Source organism: Mirounga leonina, unplaced genomic scaffold, assembly GCF_011800145.1.
Source record: "Mirounga leonina isolate KUSES-001 unplaced genomic scaffold, KU_Mleo_1.0 Mir_104, whole genome shotgun sequence".
In the NCBI taxonomy this organism is placed as follows: domain Eukaryota; kingdom Metazoa; phylum Chordata; class Mammalia; order Carnivora; family Phocidae; genus Mirounga; species Mirounga leonina.
The window spans coordinates 3,918,641-3,938,174 of NW_023270231.1; the positions used below are offsets into that span (position 1 = coordinate 3,918,641).

Here is a 19,534-nt window from a genome sequence, read left to right on the forward strand (position 1 = left end):
CTTCTTCTTCTTCTTCTTCTTCTTCTTCTTCTTCTTCTTCTTCTTCTTCTTCTTTTCCCTCTTCTTCTTCTTCTTCTTCTCCCTCTTCTTCTTCTTCTCCTTCTCCTCCTTCTCCTTCTCCTTCTCCTTCTTCTTGTAAAATAGAATAGAGTTTTTTTCTTTAGATTCTAAAGTCACTGTAAAAGAAAAGTTCAGGCACTAAAGAAAGGTATAAAGGCGATAGTAACCCATCACAGGTTTAAGGTATTGTGATCCCTCTATTGCATGACCTAGTATTTAGCCACATATATTAATTTTATTCATGAAGCAGGAAAAGATAGACCTCCAGCATTATTTTTCATGGTGCTGGCATCATCATATCATCATAACCATCATTACATCATCACCATCATTACCTCTTCATCATCATTGGAGGCTTGTTATGTCAAGCACTGTACTAAGTGCTTTACCTGCTCTGATTCTCGCAATAGCTCCATGAATAAGAGGAAAGCATGGTTTTGAGAGGTTAACTTGCCAAAGGCTGAGGGGAGCTTTAAACCTGGCTGGCTGACTCCAGAGGGATCACAATACCTTAAAAGAAGAAAGAGAAAAAGAAGAAAAAGATAGGAAAGAGAAGGTTGGGGAGGGAAGGAGGAAGGAAGGGAAGGAGAAGATTTGCTCTATAGGGCTAATCCCAGAGCCTGTGCTCTTAATCACACACCATTATTTTTATCTAGGTCTCTAACTTTGTGTGTTTTAGTTATTTCTCAGTCTTAACATTTATAAACAATGCTGCCAGGAATATCTCAGGATAAACATTTTTATGAGTCCTCAAAAATCTCAGCCCTTAGGACCCCTGGGCTGTATTTCTTCCTGAAATATTAATGAGGCAGATATTCTTACTAAGTAAATGGGAAAATATACCCAGCAGTGAGTCTTCCTATAAAGTCGTGCTGCCAACAGTTGGAAGGGAGTCTTCTGATTGATCTCGTCTGGGCAAGAATCTTCTGTAATAATAACTTAGTAACAGAAGTGATTACAATAGTAATAACACCCCCAAACACCTTGCTATGTGCCACGCACTGGGCCATGCCTTTTTCCTTTGTGATTTTCTTAATCTTTAAAATAATCCTGTGAGGTAGGTGTTATCCCACTGTGTTCAGAGGAGAGCAAACATCCTGTGGCATCCCTGACTATGGGGACAGCTTTTGCTTACACCTGTTTATGAAGGGGGAACTCTGTTTTGCAAAGCAGACTGGACCACTTGTGGATTGCCCAAATTGCTTACTTACTCTTTTAAGTAAGAATTCCCTTAAAATCACTGCAGAATTCACTAAATCTCTTTTCACACAATAGAGCTTGCACTTAAAAAAAAAAATGACAGTGAGCACAACTGCCATTGTTGAGCACTTGCAAGGGGCTAACATTTGTTCTCAGTGCAGTTCTCACAAGTATTACCTCATTTATGCACCACGATCTTGTGTATGTGCGTGGGGGGGGGTATTATTTTCTCCATTTTATATATGAGGTGGTTGAGCCCTGTAGCTATTGAGTGCCAAGGCCAAGACAGTCCCCTCTCGCCTGCCTGTATTTATCTGTGGCTTTAGAACCTGACCTCCCTAGCAAGATGCCCAAGGGCAGAAGAGTGAAGCTGGTCAGTGGCGTCAGCATTGAAAATGTCAGTTTAGAAAGACAGAAAGCAGCTGACCAAGCTCCTTCCCCAAGCTTTGCAGGTTTCAGAGTTTCATACAGTATGTGTGTATGTTGGAACAAGGAAAATTTACATGAAAGTCTAGCAAACATTAATTACCCTATCAACAAACATTATCTAGTCACATCTATTGATGTATAGGGGCTTCTGTTAAAGCCTAATGGTAGACACTTTGCCAGGAGCGAATTTACCTTAGAATCTATTCTACATACTCTTCTGTTGTGGGTTGAATTCTGTGTCCCTCAAAGATGTTGAAGTCCTAAGTCCCAGCACCTATGAGCGTGACCTTGCTTGGAAATAGGATCTTTGTAGATGTCATCAAGTTAAAATGAAGTGTGAGGATGGGCCCTAATCCAGTGTGACTGGGGTTCTTATAAGAAAAGGAAAGTGCCATGTGAAGACCCAGACACACAGCGAGAGCGCCATATGGCAAAAGAGGAAGAGAATTGAGTGCAGCTGCTGCAGGACAAGGGACACCAAGGACTGAAGCCACTACCAGAAGCTAGAAAGACAAGGATTCTATCCAGAGTCTTAGAGAGCATGGTCCTGCTGACACGTTGATTTCAGACATTTAGCATCCAGAGCTGTGGAGAAATAAATTTATTTTGTTTTAAGCCCTCAGGTTTGTGGTACTTTGTTAACAGAAGCTCTAAGAATCTAATACAAGCTCCCATTCATGGATAGGGGTTGATAAATTATCTGAAAGATTGGATGAAGAGTTGCATAGAAACTTTCCTTTTTTGTTCATTCCCTCTGAGGTTTTCAAACATCAGTGCGTATAAACAAAAATACATAAATGTATTCTATAGGTGGTTTAGAGTATTTTTGTGGATGATTTTGACTGTCTGAAATTTTCTTATTTGATCATTTAGAATGTAACCCCTAATCTTCTTTGTATGGTGTTTCTCTTTGCTTTCTCTCCCCTGGACAAAATTCTTCCCATTTTTCTTGCAATATTTTTCTAGACCCCTCACCAACCTAATGTGTTCTCCTTTGAATATATTACAGTGGATCAGTGTCCCTCATAAAATGTGGTACTCAGTATAGGAATTACAGTGGGACTGTTACTGTCCTTTCCTTGGATATGGACACTGTACTTCTACCAATGAAATCTAACTTTGCTTTTTTTTTTTTTTTTAAGCAGCCACATATCAGTTATTTAATTGAAACCCTATGTCTTTTTTTTTGCAAGCAATAAAAATATTTATTTTAATTTTTACTGTGAACATATATTACTTTTAAAAAATTTAGTGATGTAACAAAATGGAAGGGCTAATTTAAGTAAAAAGGATATGAAATTGTTTGCTATAATTATAACTACAAAACACAAAAACAAAGGAAAAAAAAAAAAAACAGGACATGCCTTTACAGAATGGAGGAAATAACCAGAACGTTCACATTATTGTTCACCTCCAATGCCCTAGCTCCTAGCACTGATAACTACTTGGTGTTCTTCAGTGAGTATTGGTATTAGAGATGAATTCATTCCAAATTCGCCGTAATGAGATTATATAACTTTCATTGTGAAGAAAATATACAAGTATATAAAAATAAGACTGATTTCATACCCCAAAAACAGTAAGACAAGGGAAGGGGCTTTATTTTTTTTTTAAAGATTTTATTTATTTATTTGAGAGACAGAGGATGAGAGACAGAGAGCACGAGAGGGAAGAGGGTCAGAGGGAGAAGCAGACCCCCGCTGAGCAGGGAGCCCGATGCGGGACTTGATCCAGGGACTCCAGGATCATGACCTGAGCCGAAGGCAGTCGCTTAACCAACTGAGCCACCCAGGCACCCCTGGGAAGGGGCTTTAATGTTGTTCACAGAAAGATATCAAATGCCAGATCTATAATAAATTAAAGTTACAAACAGAAAAACCATGTCGTTCAGACTAATGGAATGTGAAGTTACTGGGGAAAAAACGAATTATTTTCCATGTGGAATGACAAAGCTTATCTATACCACTTCAACGCTTTTGACGACTCTGGAATTTGTCTTTTTAAAAAAACACATAGCTCCTAAACCAGATTTACCAGATAACCATTCTACGCCTTTTTAAAAACACCAAAATATAGGTGTTTTAAGACACTTGGATATACGTGTCATATTGCTCCCATTAAATTTTATTTTGTGCAAATAATAGATAAATAAGTCCTGGAGACCTAATACACAGAACAGTGATTATAGACAACAAAACTTTGTTATAAAATTAAACTTGCTAAGAGAGTAGATCTTAATTTTTCCCAACAGTAGAAGAAATGGAAGTCATGTGATGTGATAGAGGTGTTAGCTAATGTTATAGTGACAACCAAAGCAAAATAAATGTATCAAATCAGTATGCTGTACACTTTAAACTAACAAAATGTTGTATGTCAAATATATCTCAATGAAGAAAGTCTATAAAATTCTTCAATTTTGTTTTTTCTCAGTCTCTCTCTTTTTCTCTTCTAGCTTGTTGAAATAGTCTTGGTCCCATGAAAGCATCCTCCCTGTTTTGGGTGTCATCTCCAGGTTTAATAAATAAATTTGCCTTTTAAAAATATTAACTTTCCTTGGCTTTCTTCCTGTAGGTTTGTGCCATGTTTTGGCATTCAGATTTGGCTGGGTCTCCCTTTCCTATTTGTGTGGCCCCTGTGGGAGTTTTGTGTGTTGTTAAATACATTTCTTTCTTTAGATGCTGGCTTCTCTTCCTATCTCTTGAGGTGAATGTGAATTTTTTTAGTCAATGTTATTAAGACAGACTTAATGCCTTTAGATTGTAACAATCTTTTAAGAATAACAATGTGATAATAACATTATATTTTGTTGAGAGGCTGAAAAGAACTTATTAGTAAGATAAAACTCACTAATAATTAGTGGGTTTCTTTTTATGTACTATGCATGCTCATTTAAGAAACATATTTTATTGAGGTGAAAGTCACATATCATAAAATTAACCATTTTAAAATGATCAGTTCAGTGGTATTAAATATATTCATAATGTTGTACAATCACCACTCCATTTCCAAAACAATTTCATCACCCAAAAGTAAAACCCTTTACCCATTAAGCATATTCTTCCACACTCCCCTCCTCTCAGCTCCTGGCAATGACCATTCTGCTTTCTATGTTTCAGTGGTCTTACTTATTTTGGATATTTCATATAAATGAAATCTGTATGTGACTTTTTGTGTCTGGTTTTTTTTGGTTAGGATGGTTTGCAGGTTCATCCATGTTGTAGCATGTAGCAGTATTTTATTCCTTTTTATGGATGAGTAATATTCTATTGTGTTTGTCCATTCATCTGTTGATGATGATTTGTGATGTTTTCATCTTTGGGCTATTGTGAATAGTGCGGCTATAGACATGCATGTATATGTACTTGTTTTAGCAGTATCTTATAAACTGTGCCTTTTAAGAATTTGAAAAATGTGATCACTATGTTTTTAGGAAACCTTTATTTGGGTAACTGCAGTTCATAAATGGAATGGTATCTCCACAGAAGTTTCTTGCCTTTTGTAGTGCCTGCCCTCCCCTGGATTATGTTCCCATTTCTGGGATATTTTTCAGGATGAGTGAGTAAATCACCATCGTCATCATCCTCCTGATATTGGAGATAGTAGTTGTCATTTGAGAGTACATTATATGATTAATGCTGTTATTATCCCCACTTTACAGACGGAGAGACTGAAGCTTATGAAATTTAAGCACTTTTTCCAGGTTTTACACTAGTAATAGAGCAGGGACTAAAACCCAGATCTTTTATGATTCTAAAACTGTAGGTATATGATGATTATGTGCCCGAGTTTCCTATCTTTCATGAAGGTGACTTAAAAAAAATTGCAGTGGATACCTGCTGACCATCAGTGATAATAAACCATTCATCAGTGAGTCCTGAAATCAATTTAGTGGGGCACAGACCTCATTAAAAACTGAAATGGAATGGAATAGGATGGAAAATATCATGTAGTAAGGGTATTACTCTATGCAACTTTCATTTCAGTTACATGTGTGTGGCATGTCTGCACTGGGTCATGATGTAAAATGTATTTCTTATTGTGGGTTGCAGTAAAAAATATTTGAAAACCCTGCACTAACCTACTCATACGTTCATTTTCTTCCCCCCTAATGTTTGAACTTTTATGTGCCTAAAGGGTTCTTGTTAGTTTCTGCATTCTTAAATATGGAGAAGTTCCTCTCATCCTCCAAGTTCACAAATCACAAATTCCCTGAAGTACAGCATTTTTTGCTCCCTCACAGCCATCCCTGACTTACCCTACATGCCTTTTGTAAGATGTGGCTGGTGCGTGCTGAGTTCGGTGCCGCATGCCTTTGAAATTCTCTTCACAATCCCGCAAGTACGGAGTTCCCTTTGGTTATTAAATGACAAAAAATGTGCACATTTAATAAGCACTTTATTAGGTGGTAGCCCACATCTATCACATTCAACACAAATAACAATTGTGTTCATTTGTCACTTACTGGCACCCACATCAGATGGGTGAGATATGGAAGAAGACATCTTCCCTGCTGTTTGTCACACAGTAGGAGTGCCATGTGGAGCACTGATCCCCAGACAGCCTCTGGGCAGGGACCCTGTGGATATGCAGATGATAACTTCACATGGTCAATGCTGGGTTTTCTTCACGTTGGTAGCTATTCACAGTGGTTCTCTGGGGACCCTTTCAAAAGCCAGTCTGAAAACGTGTTCCTTAAAACACAGATTTTTATTAATAATGAAAACATATTAAAAATGCCAAATTGTTGGTGGAAAGTCCAAAAGAATTCTTTTAATAAACTTGAGTGAATTATAACTTAAATCTACAAAATAGAATTAGGGTTTAAATTTTTTATTTATGTACTCTAAATGCAAGAATTCAGTTTCTTATTGAAACATTAAAAAAAAAAGTCATGTTGAAAGTTCAAGGGGTTCTTGATTGGGTGGGGATGGTGGAGACTGATCATTCAGTAAATGTTATCGAAACACCCACTGTGTGTAAAATACTGTGCCTCGTGTTGAGGAGACAAAGGAAAAAAGTATGTTAGCAAGCTACTTGAGGAAGCTGTCCAACAGAAAAACTCCTGTATGTGTTCATAGGGTACTTTTAAAGAAAGTTCATCAAGATCTTGTATGCCATCAATGGTGGGAAATTAAAACCCCAATGTCTGTTAAAAAGGGAATAATTAAATATATTTTGGTAGAAACATAGAATGTGATACAGAAAACCATTACAAAGAAAGAAGTAGGCCTTCAAGACAACCATGAGAAAAAAGCAGATTTTAATGTGAACAAAGCATGCTTCTGAAGCATCTGTCTCATTCACTGTTTTATTTCAAGCATCTAGAATAGTTCTTGGAATATAGTAAGTGTTTGGTAAGACTGATAACATTTTAATAAAAATAAGTGTGGGGGTATCCACCTACACAGATATACATCAAACTGTGAAGAGTGGTTAGCTCTGAGGAGTGTGCTTAGGGATGGGGCCAAAAGGTCCTTAGGAGGGCAGAGATCATATCACGCATGGGTCTCAGTGCCTGCTAAGTGCACCCAGTGTCTATTAAGTGCAAACAACCAGTGTTGTGAGTTAGGCCTGCAGTTGCCTAATTCATTTTTGTATTCTAAACAGTGACTAGAAGGATGCCTTGAGCATTGTGGTTGCATCAGACCCTGTTGGCTGCTTATAAAGCAGCTGTTCCTCATTTCTTCCTAAGTTTAGAGACCCCCAATTTTGTCCAGCCTACAATATGATCTGGGAATATGGACCACTTCCCAGAGTCCAGGGTCCAAACCTAGTTTGGTAATCCCATTCCCCATTTGCTCTAGAGATTTTGGGGTGGCCATGTGATCAACTTGTGGCCAGTGAGACATAAAAGGAAGTCTTCTGGGAGGGATTTTGCTTTGAGTAAAATGAGATGAGGAGATTAGCTCCTTTCTTGTCTTAAATGTGGTTGTGTGAAGATGTGATGTTTGGACTTGAGTCAGCCATACTGCTGAAGCAAAAAGCCCAAATATAAAAAGATAATATGGTAAAGACTGAAGAGAAGAAAGGTAGGGAGAGTCTGAGTGCTGGGTGACATTGCTAAACCTCTGCATCAGTCCTGAAACTGCCAGAAAGAGAATTGAATTGTGAAAATTTGCAAGCAACTGTAAGATATGCATTGCTACTTGGGGCTGAAAGCAATTCTAACCTACACAGATGCTCTAAAAAAAGGCTTGCATTAACAAATTCAAATATTAATGAATTCAAAATAAATATATAAATAAAAAAAATACTTAACAATGCAGGATGATGTGTACCGTGTATTGAGTGAATAACACAGCCTGGTGGGCCTATCATGGATGGATGATAGAGAAATGTAAACTGTCTTGCAAAGAACCCAATTTAAATAATAGACCCATTAAAAAACACGTGAACTGATGCTTGAAGGCTGATAATAGTAAAGGTGTGGATTTAACAATTAATTAGCTATGCAAAAAAAGTCACTTTAGTTTTTGATAGCTTAACTTGGTCTCATTCTTGAGACTTCATTCTGCTTGATGCCAGGAAACGTAATACTAACTTATTCCAGCTAAAGTCAGTCAAGTCAGTATCGTCTATCTTCCTTCCTTATCTCTAGATGACATCGGAGTACTGATGGGCTCATGTGGTGTCATGGAGAGGAGTGGGGGGCATTTATTCTATATTGGTGACTGCTGACAATGGCAGTAATTCTCAAGCTTCAGTGGGCATGCTTATCACCTGCATGTTTATTAAAATGCAGAATCTGATTCAGTGGGCCTAAGTGAGGCCTGAGATTCTGCCTTTCTATCAGGCTCTCAGGCAATGCCGTTGCTGCTGTCATGTGGACCACACTTTGAGTAGTAAGGAGAGGACTTTACTTAAAGTCACTGCTTTGGAGCTTTTTCTTAGTTTTCTAGGCACCAGGCTTGGATGGGGAGGGTTCCCACCACCAGTCATAGTCATTGCATCAAATTTTGGTATAATTCTCTATTGTCTTTTTCCTCCTGTTTTATATATGACTTATGTTTTTGGTTTTTTTCCTTCTCCCCTGTTGCTCCTCTGGCTGTCACTAGCTGGGAGTGTGCCCCTGAAAAAAGGTGGCACATGTAATTCACTGTGATAATAAAATCTTTATTGTAATGTAATGAGCAGTGGGCATGTCTGGTTTTACTCTGGGAAAGCAGCATGGAAGGAGCTATTTAAATTAGTGACAAAGTATTAACAGTGAAACATATAATTAATACAGGGTTGCTCTGTTGAATGAAATCCCATTGTGTGTGGCCCATGTACGCCTGTGTGTGTTACGGCAGACGGTGACAACTGTAACGATTGTTTTCACTGTTGACTTCCTGGCTGTCACCCATGCTGATTTCTGTCTGCTAGTGAAGGGCAGGTGAGAGGAGGCGTAATCAGAATCATTACATTCCTCAAAGATCCGTTTTTCTATAATTCAGAGATAGGTCTTGGAATTCCAAGCAGGAATAGTAGCTAAACATAGTAGCTAGGGACCTTGAGTTGATCGTCAAAGCTCCCATTAGTGCAAGAGGTGGAACTTTTCTTAATAGAAATTACTGTAAATGGATATAGGAGTCATGGGGGTAATCGACTAACCAAGGCTTAAGCATGTTTGCAGAAAGCAAAAACCACAAAACAGTATGCCTTCCCCCATTAGCCCCTAAACAGAAGTGAGTGGCAATTGCTGGCAATCCATCTCAAACCAAGAGTAGAGCTCTTTAGGATGTCAAATTGCATGGAAATTGTAATGAGGGTTGCTAATGCTCATTGAATCTGTAGATCGTGTCTTTTATGTGAGTTGGGTTATTTTCCAAGACATTATATTTTACTTACCTTGAACCTTCTGTAGTTGAACTGTCTTGGTGATATACCTTGGTGGAATGCCGACTTCTAGGCTCCTTGGAGAATGCTCTGCTCTTCTTTCTGCTGTGGGTTTGAAATGTGACTTGCCTTGACTATCTGGAATTTCAAAATGTAAGCAATAGTGCCACCCAATGGTGTCTCAGCAGCCTTCTGGTGGAGAGGAAAATAGATTTTACTTTTAGATCAAATTCATGAAGCTCTGTGCTCAAATGTGGCTCCCAGGCCCCATGGATTATATCTGTCTCTCAGTGGAGAGCCAGGTTCTTTGTTTCTTGTCATCATTGAGAAAAGTGACCTTGGTGGAATTCTCTAGTCTTGCTTAGTGAAAGTCACATCTCTCCTGAAAATGGGGGAAATTATACCTACTATGTTCCCCTGGCTTTGAGAATTAGCCATCTTCATTTTTAAGAAGTAGAGAACTGGTTTTGAAAACGAAGCAATGATTGGTGTTGTCCCATTAAAAATACTGTATTCTGAATATCCTAGACCTTTTCACTCCCATTAAAAAAAATCCCATCTCCAAATCTAACCCCACATTAAGCAGCAGGCTCCATGCATTGGGTCCGGTACAACTCGAGGTGCTTAAATAGTTGTAATCGGAATCCAGATGTGGCAGACCTCCTGAGGAAAGCTGGTGCTCCTGCTGTTCACTAGCGTCTTTGGTGAACCCTCAGTTCTAAGACACATAAAAAAAATTCATTTTTTACTGAAGATTTCATGAAGAAACAAGGAAGATGATTTGTATCATAGACCACGTTGTAGAGAGCTGATAAAGGTCTCATCCCTGTTCTGTCTTCTGCCAGCAAACTGGTCATTCCCTGTCTCTTACTCCAAATAGGCTTTGAAGACTCCTTTATTATCCAAGCTATTCAGCTTATGTCCCCAATTTATAGACCACCCCCACTTCAACAAAACCAGACTCTGGAATTAGCTCTAGAGTGGTCATCTAGTACCTCTTGGAGGACTCCTCCCTCATCAGAGCTTCCAATTTAGTTATTTCTCCAACTAAAATTATTTGGGTAGGTTGGTTCTCCTGCTGAGTAAAGATTTTTCTCATATTGTTATTAAGGTATATCCTCCCTACTTCCAAAAATGACTGTGAACCATTAAGAGGTTCAGATATTTGTAAAAATATATAGGAGTAGTTAATTACATAATACCAGACATCATTCACTTTGTTACTGTTTATCCCATTGCCCCTGGTCTCTCCTTCAAAAGAGTTTTTCAACCACTCCAAGTAGAATTTTCATTCTCACTTCACTTTTATTCAATCTCTTGGTAGGCCCCTTCCCACCCCCCTGCTGTGGTTGGCCAGCTAGCCTTATTCTTCCTGGAAGCACTCTCTTAGATTCTCTCCCTCTCCAAGATTTCTTAGACCTCCTGGTTGCTGTTGCACTTGAAAGGTGTTAATGAATGACAATGATGTAATGTGTCATGGCTGCAGGACTATTTGCATTTAAATGGGGACTTTTGCATTTGCACAGTCTGAACCCAGAGAAATGACTCCTTGAGATTTACAGTCTTGGGGGCAGGCCAATGAAACAAGCATTTGGCTGTATATAACCGTCATTATACATGGATGCCCCTACCCCTGGGTGAGGGTAGATGCACTGTGGGGGGTGGGTGGAGGATGCAAGTGTCAACTAAAAAGTACACAACTGAAATTACAAGATAATCCCATGTTTGATGGCTTATATGAACTGCCACACAATCACAGGGTATAAATGTAGTCACATCTCTTTGACTATCTTGTTAACTGTTGTATTGCTAGTGTTTTTTTTTTTTAAACATCTTTATTGAGGTATCATCAAAATACAAAAAGCTGCACATATTTAATGTATACGACCTGATGAGTTTGAACATGAGTTTACACCCATGAAACTATCACCACAATCAATGCCATAAATGTATCCATCACCTCTAAGAGTTTCTTCCCATCCTACTTATTTAGTGAGAAGAATACTCAACTTCAGATCTACCCTTTTTGCAAATTTCTAGGTATATAGTATTTATTGTTAACTATGGGCACCATGGTATACAGTAGATCTCTAGGTCTTTTTTTTTTTTTTTTTTTTGAAGATTTTATTTATTTGTCAGAGAGAGAAATAGAACACAAGCAGGGGGAGAGGCAGGCAGAGGGAGAAGGAGGCTCCCTGCTGAGCAAGGAGCCCGATGTGGGACTCGATCCCAGGACCCTGGGATCATGACCTGAGCCGAAGACAGCCGCTTAACCGACTGAGCCACCCAGGCGTCCCAGATCTCTAGGTCTCACTAATCTTGCATAACTGAAACTTTGTACTCTTGACCAACACCTCCCTGTTTAACACTTTCTCCCACTCCTGCCCAGTGTTTTGCTCATCCCAGCACATAGTAAGTGCTCAATAATTACTTGTATAGTGAAGGGATGGATACATAGATGGTTGATTTTTCCAATAGATTGCTTAAACCCTTCCTTATATGCAATAACTCCAAATATCCCTCCTAAGACTTACATGACCTGAACATTTCTATTAATTCCAGAATTTTTTCTTACTCTCAAATGATGGGTGGGCAGCCAGTCCTCTTTCTTTCTTCCTGCTAGGCTCTGTTGCTCTTAAGCTGAATTCTTCACAGTCCTAAGAGGCTGGTTCACTGAAAGGGCCATAGAGGCTCTCCAAGAAGAACCGTCCATTCCTTCAGGGCCAGGATGAGTGGGTGAACAGAGCTCTGACTCCCAAGACTGCAAATCTGAGCCCTTACCTGTTTTAAGGGCACAGCCACATATCAGGGTACAGTCAAGAGGACATCCAATCCCAGCTGCAGCTCTTTACTATGGGGAAGAAATGGTATTTGGTGACATATAATGCATGTCAATTGCTTAGTATAGTCTCTGGCATATAGTTAGCATTTGGTAAATTAAACTAATTTATAAAGTATGAATGTGTTAAGGTAGATTAGGTGGCTGCAATAGAGACCAAAATTTAATGGCTCAAAGAAAAAAAATATTTCTCATTCTTGTTCCAGTATCAGGTGAGTGTCCCAAGTGTTAAAGAAAATTTTGCAGACAATTTAGCTATAAGCATGTATTAGAGTCTTATGGTCATGCACACAAGGGCAATGGACCCTAGAAGGCCACTTCCCAAATTCACTTTTGTCAGGGAGCCTTGATAGGAAAAGGGTTTAGTTAGATAAACACTGTTAGAATAGACACAGAAAGAAAAGAAAGTCTGGTTAAAGGTCACTAGACCTTTGATTGACAGTTGGCAACTGAGTGTATGGGTAATTGGGCATGTGGGTAATTGGTTTCCCAGAGTAAACCTTAATCCCATTTAGGTTCATAGGAAATTGCTTAAGCATTTTATCAGGAATGCTAACTTCTCAGAAAGAGATTGTGAGGCAAAAAGATTCCGTCCTCAGACTAGGTTTGGAACAATTTCTCTTATGTGCAGGACTGTGGGCCACTCTTCCCAACCAGTCATTTAGGCACCCTGAATGATGGCAGCTCTGCCATTTTCAGTATGTGGCTTTAATGTCATTTTGGTCATTGTCAAAATAGAGATTTAGTCTTAAGCAAATGAACCAGAGGTTGGAAATAGAACTTCTGCTTACACATCACTGAGAGCTTAGTTACATAATCACCAGTTTACAAAGGGGTCTGAGAAATGCAGTCTCTGACAGGCCATCCAGGTCCTAGCTGCAGATCTTTTACTATGGGGAAGAAATGGAGTTTGGGGACAGCAATGGTCTCTGCCACAGTGGGAGTGTGACTAGCCTTTCTGATTCTACTGTGTTCTGGAGCAAGAGTTGTCAATCTATGGCCCACAGGCCAAATCCCACCAACAGCTCTTCTGTAAATAAAGTTTTATTGGAACACAACCATGCTCATTCATTCATTTACGGTCTATGACTGATTTCATACTACAACAACAAAGTTGAATAGTTGAGACAGGGACTACATGGCCCAAAGCCTAAGATATTTACTCTTTGACCCATTATAGAAAAAGTTAACTGACCGTGTGGGGTTACCTGATTGTGTGAGGGCTGGTGGCATGGGAGTGAAAGAATTCACCCAAGGCAGAACAAAGGAGATAAAAGTTTATTGAATAGACTGCAAGGAATCAGCAGGCAGGGCAACAAAGGAGAAATTATCTGCCTTGAGGTGGTGGTCAGCGGCCACAGTTATAGGGTAGAGTGCGGACTATGGGGACATATGGAATTTTCTCTTTTTTGGTACTCCCAGGAACTGTGCCTGGTTGTATTGGTCAGTTAGGGCCCATGGCTATTTTAAGGTGGGTCAGTTAATGAACCTGCATCAGCTTAGTGGTCACTCTGGGCCTTTTTGCCTTGCCCAAGTTTCCATTGCTCAAGCTGGTTGCCTGAAAGCATCCTGAACACTGTTTTAGAGAGGGTTCTGAATTGCCCACCGAAATAGACCTGCTGAATCAAAGGATATATGTGTTTAAATTTTGATAGATTTTGCCCTTTATACTTGTACTAGCATTGTATGAGATTGCCTGTTCCCCAGTATCCTCACCAATGCTGAGTGACATCAAACTTCCATGTGGCCAATTTGATATGTGAAAAATGGTATTTAAACTATAGTTTTAATTGCACTTACCTTATTAGTATTAAGATTTAGTATTAAGTATTAGTTATAATAAGAAATATATTTGTTTTTTGTCCCTGATTCCTGGTACAAATCTCCTAAGACCTGTGGGATTTCCTGAATGATAGGAACATTTTTTGATATTAATAACAAACCCCTTTCAATTACACCTGAGTTTTGGAAAGCCCCTGTGGGTGGGGCTGGTTGCTATAGGAGCCAACCAGGATTAGAGGATTGGAATTTACAGTCCCCTTCCCTCCCACCTTGGAGGGGAGTGTAGGTGAAGGTTGAATCAATCAATCATGCCTACATAAGGAAGTAATGAAGCCTCAATAAAACCCCAAAAGAATGGGGTTTGGAGAGCTTCTATGTAGGGGTGAACATACTGAGGTGCTGGGAGAGTGCCACACTTAGAGAGAGCATGGAAGCTTTGTGCCCCTTTCCCCATACCTTGCCCTATGCATCTCTTCCATCAGGCTGTTCTTGAGTTATATGAATTATATCCTTTGATAATAAACTGACTATCTAGCAAATAAAATGCTTTTCCGAGTTCTGTAAGCTGCTCTAGCAGATTCAATGATCTGAAGGAGGGGATCTTGGGAACTTCCCCATTTATAGCCAGTGAATCAGAAGCACAGATAACAATCTGGATTTGTGATTCACCTTTGAAGTGGGGGCAGTCTTGTAGGACTGAGCCCTTCACCTGTGGGATCTGACGCTATCTTCAGATAGGTAGTGTCAGAATTAAGTTAAATCATGGGACACCCAGCTGGAGTTGCAGAATTGCTTGATGTGTGCAAGACCCACACCTCTGGTTTTAGAAGTGAAGTAGTATGAGAGTAAAGGAGAGACAAAAGAGTGTATTTTTCTTTTAGACTTACTGCAACTGAAACTAATCATGTTTTCAGAGTATTTGTACTTTCTTTTCTATGAACTGTCTGTTTGCAACCTTGGCACATCATTTGGCAAATACTGAGTCGTTGATTTTGCATAATAATTTTTAGGAGCTTTTTATATGCTAGGGAACTGAGCTTTTTATGGTATGAATTACACAAATCTATCCCATTTTTAAAAGGTATTCTTTTGACTTTAGGTATGGAAGTTTTTGCTGTTCAAGTTTTTAACATTTTTGTGTAGTCAAATTTGTCAATCTTCTCTTCTAAGACTTCTGATTTACATGTCATGCTTAGAAAACCTACCCTACTCTGAGATTGCACAACAATTTCTGCCTTTTTTTTCTAATAATTTTGTGGTTTTCAGTTTTTACATTTAAATGTTTGCTCCATCTGTAATTTATTTTGTTTTGAGGTTAGAGGAATGGATTCAATTTTTTGTTTTCTAAATGGCTACCCATTGTGTGAGTACTGTTTCTTTAATAATACGTCTTTATCATATATTAATTTCCTGTATGTTTTTAGGTCTATTACTGGAATATTCCACTGATATGTCTATTTATGGGCCACTATTATGTTGCTTTAATTAATGTAGCTTTATATCATATTTTAATATCTGGCAGGGCTAGTTTGACCTCATTACTTTTTTTTAATAGGATTTTTCTGGCTAGTTTTACTTGTTTATTTTTCCATATGAAAATAGTTCAAAAATACTGCTGATAATTTTTATTTGCACTGTGTTAAATTTATGTATTAACTTGGCAGGGTTGACATCTTTATGAAGTTGATGCTGAATTCTTAAGCATGGACGTAGTATACCTTTCTGTTTGAAGAACTTGTGTTTTTTTTTAATTACCGTTTTGGTTGTTGACTGAATTTTTTTGACTATGAAGATCTTTCTGAGGCTGGACCACTGGGTTCATTTGTTAAGCTGGTGTAAATTATTGTTTTTATCACCGAGATACAATCTGTTCCACAAGTTGAGAAGATCTGTTTTTATAATGAACAACACACAGAAAAAAACCTTACTGTAGGAAATGATACATTCGTGGATTTTGTCATTGCCTTGCTGTCCCTAAATGTTTTTTGGTGATTGTTTCATAGGGTAGGAGCCAAGAGACCATGACACAGGGGAAGGAGAACAAGATCTGGAGGACAGTCCTGGACAAAGTGTTGGTTCAAACTCTTAATCTGGAAAATTCCATGCTATTGAGCAGCATATCTTTGTGGGCTCAATTATAGTCTGGACCTCTGGGAAAAAGTGTAGAACATGTCTCAGAGTTGTCCCATCTAAGGGCCGAAGTGTCTGGGGCATTTACCAACTTCCATTGGTCATTGAGTAAGTGCTGCTTCTGATGCCATTGACTCAGGAACCTCTAGCTTGGTTTGAATGTGCACTTATGACTAAGAAAAGCCCCAGGCAGTCAAAGATGCCTGTAGTTGGAAATGGTCAGCCTGCAGAAGAATATGGAGAAGAGGCTCTGATACAACAGTCTTAATTTACATTTCTGCATCCTTAGCCACCAGATACCCACCCATGTTGGGGGAGAATTAGGGTAGTTAATATTTTGGGTTGTTGGTACCATCTACACTCCTTTTTTAGGAAATTCTGCCTTCACTCTCACTTGAGTGGGCATGTCTGCATTCTTTGCCTTGGAACTCTCTCTTTCTACTCTCCTTCCTACCATACTGATGGAACCAGGGTACACTTATCTTGAAGTTAGCAGTGCTATGGGCTTGTCAATAACCCATGACTTGTTATTAGAGTTTGTTCCAGTTCAAACTAGCAGGGCAGATCACATTCCTCTTTTGGGGATATGGAATTGAGAAACAAAGAGCTAGTTGCAAGTTAGTAGTAGGAGGTAGAATTAAAATGTTAATGTATGAAGAGAGGAACATAATAGGTACCTTCAAGCAGAAATCATGAACCAGGTGGTTGTTAGAGAGAGGAATGTAGAGAATGAAGGGTGGAGGGGGAGAAAGAGAGAGAATGTGTTAGAGGCCAAACCCCAAAGATGCCTTGTTTCTTGTCTTTCCTGAGTCTTACAATAAACACCTCCACCCTTTACTTGAATTAGTATGAGTGAGTTACTGTTATTTGTCTTGACCAAAAACACATTGGTAGAAAATCGAAGCATGGTCCCCTAAGAATGACTCATGCATTTCTCTCTCCACTCTCTGGGGGCAGCTCTTCTGCCAGTTCACTGTTTTCTACTGCTGTGGAAGTCTCCAAGAATATAAAATCCAGAGAAAATGCAAGTCATTAAGTGGAGTAGGCTTGTCCTTCCCAAAACAGACAGTGGTAACATCATACACCTTATTCTATAAGGAAGCTAAATTTTCATCCTCTCAAGAAAAGAGGAAACCTGATTAAATCCTTTATAGTTATAGCCCTGTGCTTTATAAATGGGTCCTGACAGTAAAGAGGTTAGAGGGAGGAAGTTTTAGCAAGTTTCATTTAATGAAACTTGATGAGATCCTCTCACCTGAGTTTTTACTGACCTAAGCTTCTTTGAGAAACAGCCTTACCTACCATCCACAGAAGAAGCTCAGCTGACCAAGTATAAAGAGGCAAAAACAAGCCCGGAGGTCTAATTCAATCCATCCATGCTAAGCAAATACGACACTCAATGAAGCTACATTAAATAGAAGCTGCAAATGACATATGTTACATATTTATTCAATACCTGTGTGTTCAGACTTTGTGTTAGGTTCTGGCAGCATAGAAGTGAGTAAAAAAGACATGTTCCTGCACTCAGAATGCAGAATCTGTGGGGGAAGATGGACACTGAATATGTATTTATAAGCAAGAGTGTTACCAAAGGGAAGGGCATGAGAGCAAGGCAGGGAAAACCTCCCCAAGTACATTTTATCTATCTATCTATCTATCTATCTATCTATCTATCTATCTATCTATCTATTTATTTAGAAGCTGAGACCTGAAGAATGAGCAGAAGAGCTTTCTAGGAATAAGGATATTATTTGCAAAAGAGGTCAGCCTCCCACCAGGTTTCATATAATTTTTTTGTGCTGCTAAAACTCCACCTCCAACATTGCACAGGTTTTTCTCAAGAGTAGGTCACTCTTTTTCTTTCTCTTTTTTTTTTTTTTTTTTGAACAGAGGTAGTTTTTAATCACCTGATCAACCTTACAGGCTGAGGCTCCTGCCCCTGCATGCATGGGCTGTCTGGCTGCAAAGACTAAGGGGTCTTGTGGGGGAGGCCAGGAACACTAGAGATTTAATGCTTCTTAGTGGCTTTCTACTGATATGGGACAGGAATTAGAGGCTAAATACCCTTCAGTGGACCATTCTAGAGGTGTGTTTACACAGTGTCTGAGAGGATTCCAGATGGGATGGATGGAACAGAGACCCCAGTAGCCATTCGTAACTGTGTGACTAGTGCCTCGAAACTTCCTTAATGGGCTTTCCTCCCTTCTCTGCCTACTTCCTCCCTCATTTCCTCACAGTGCTTCCTAGGATTTCAAGTCTTGGGGTCTGCTTTTGAAGGGAAGCCACACTAAGATGATCTCCAAGCTCTTCATGTTTGCTTTCAAGCTGATTGTCATCATTGTGTCTCTGGTTTGTGGAGATTCCTGGGGGTGAAACGGGAGTGGGGGACATTCAGGACCAGAAGCTTCTGCTCCTTCCATAATCAGAAGGCTTGAGGTGTGTGTGTGTGCGTAATTAAAAGTAAATCCTCATTAGGAAACTGTTGAGAACACTGTCTCAAGTTATTCTTCTCCAGAAGTCTTATGTTAAAAAGTAAAGAACATGGAAGCAAACCATGTGGGAATCAAGGGACCTGAATCAGATTCTGTTCCAGTAACTCAATGTGTGACCTTGGGAGGGAAACTTCCCCTCTCTGGGCCTCAGTTTCCTCATCTATGAAGTGGCAAGGTAGGACTTAGTGGTCTTCAGTGCCAACTAGTGTGCTTTTTGAATATATTTCCTTAACTCCATGGTGTGCAAGCTCTGCTCCAAGCCCATCTCACCCCGAGGGTCTGCCAGGGGTGGGGGAAGGAAGGAACAGTTGGATGGGCCCTCATTCATTCATAAGATAGTTCTTGAAGCCTACCAGGTGCCAGGTATTGTTCCAAGCTTTGGGGGTAGAGGTGACCAAGAGAGTGTCAGCTGCCCACTCTGATTCAACCAAAGAAGGCCTTGAATGAAGAAAGAGTTTGGAGGCAAAAAAAAAAAAAGTAGAAAACAAGTCTTCTCCTCTCTTCATTATCCATTCAGCGCCTACTGATACATGAATGCAGGTGTTTTTTTAAATTAGATTACTTATTTACTATCTAGCAGGAAACAAAGCCCTATGGGAAAATGACATATGGGACAGATATTTTAATGGGAAAAACTTGGGACTATGCTATCCTGGAGAGTGAGATGAGGTGGATAATTATAGGGGGCTTGGGACAGCCCAATGGTATGGGTTCCTGACTGTGGGCAGAAAGAGCGGTCAGTTCAGAGGTGGAGGAGGGCCCCCTATTTTGAGCTTTGCCATCT

The 19,534-nt window shown here is 39.4% G+C and overlaps 1 pseudogene; it reads right to left on the reverse strand.

The window, feature by feature from the left end:
* Window positions 1-19,534, reverse strand: part of LOC118015386 — a 66,656-nt pseudogene that overhangs the window by 7,493 nt on the left and 39,629 nt on the right.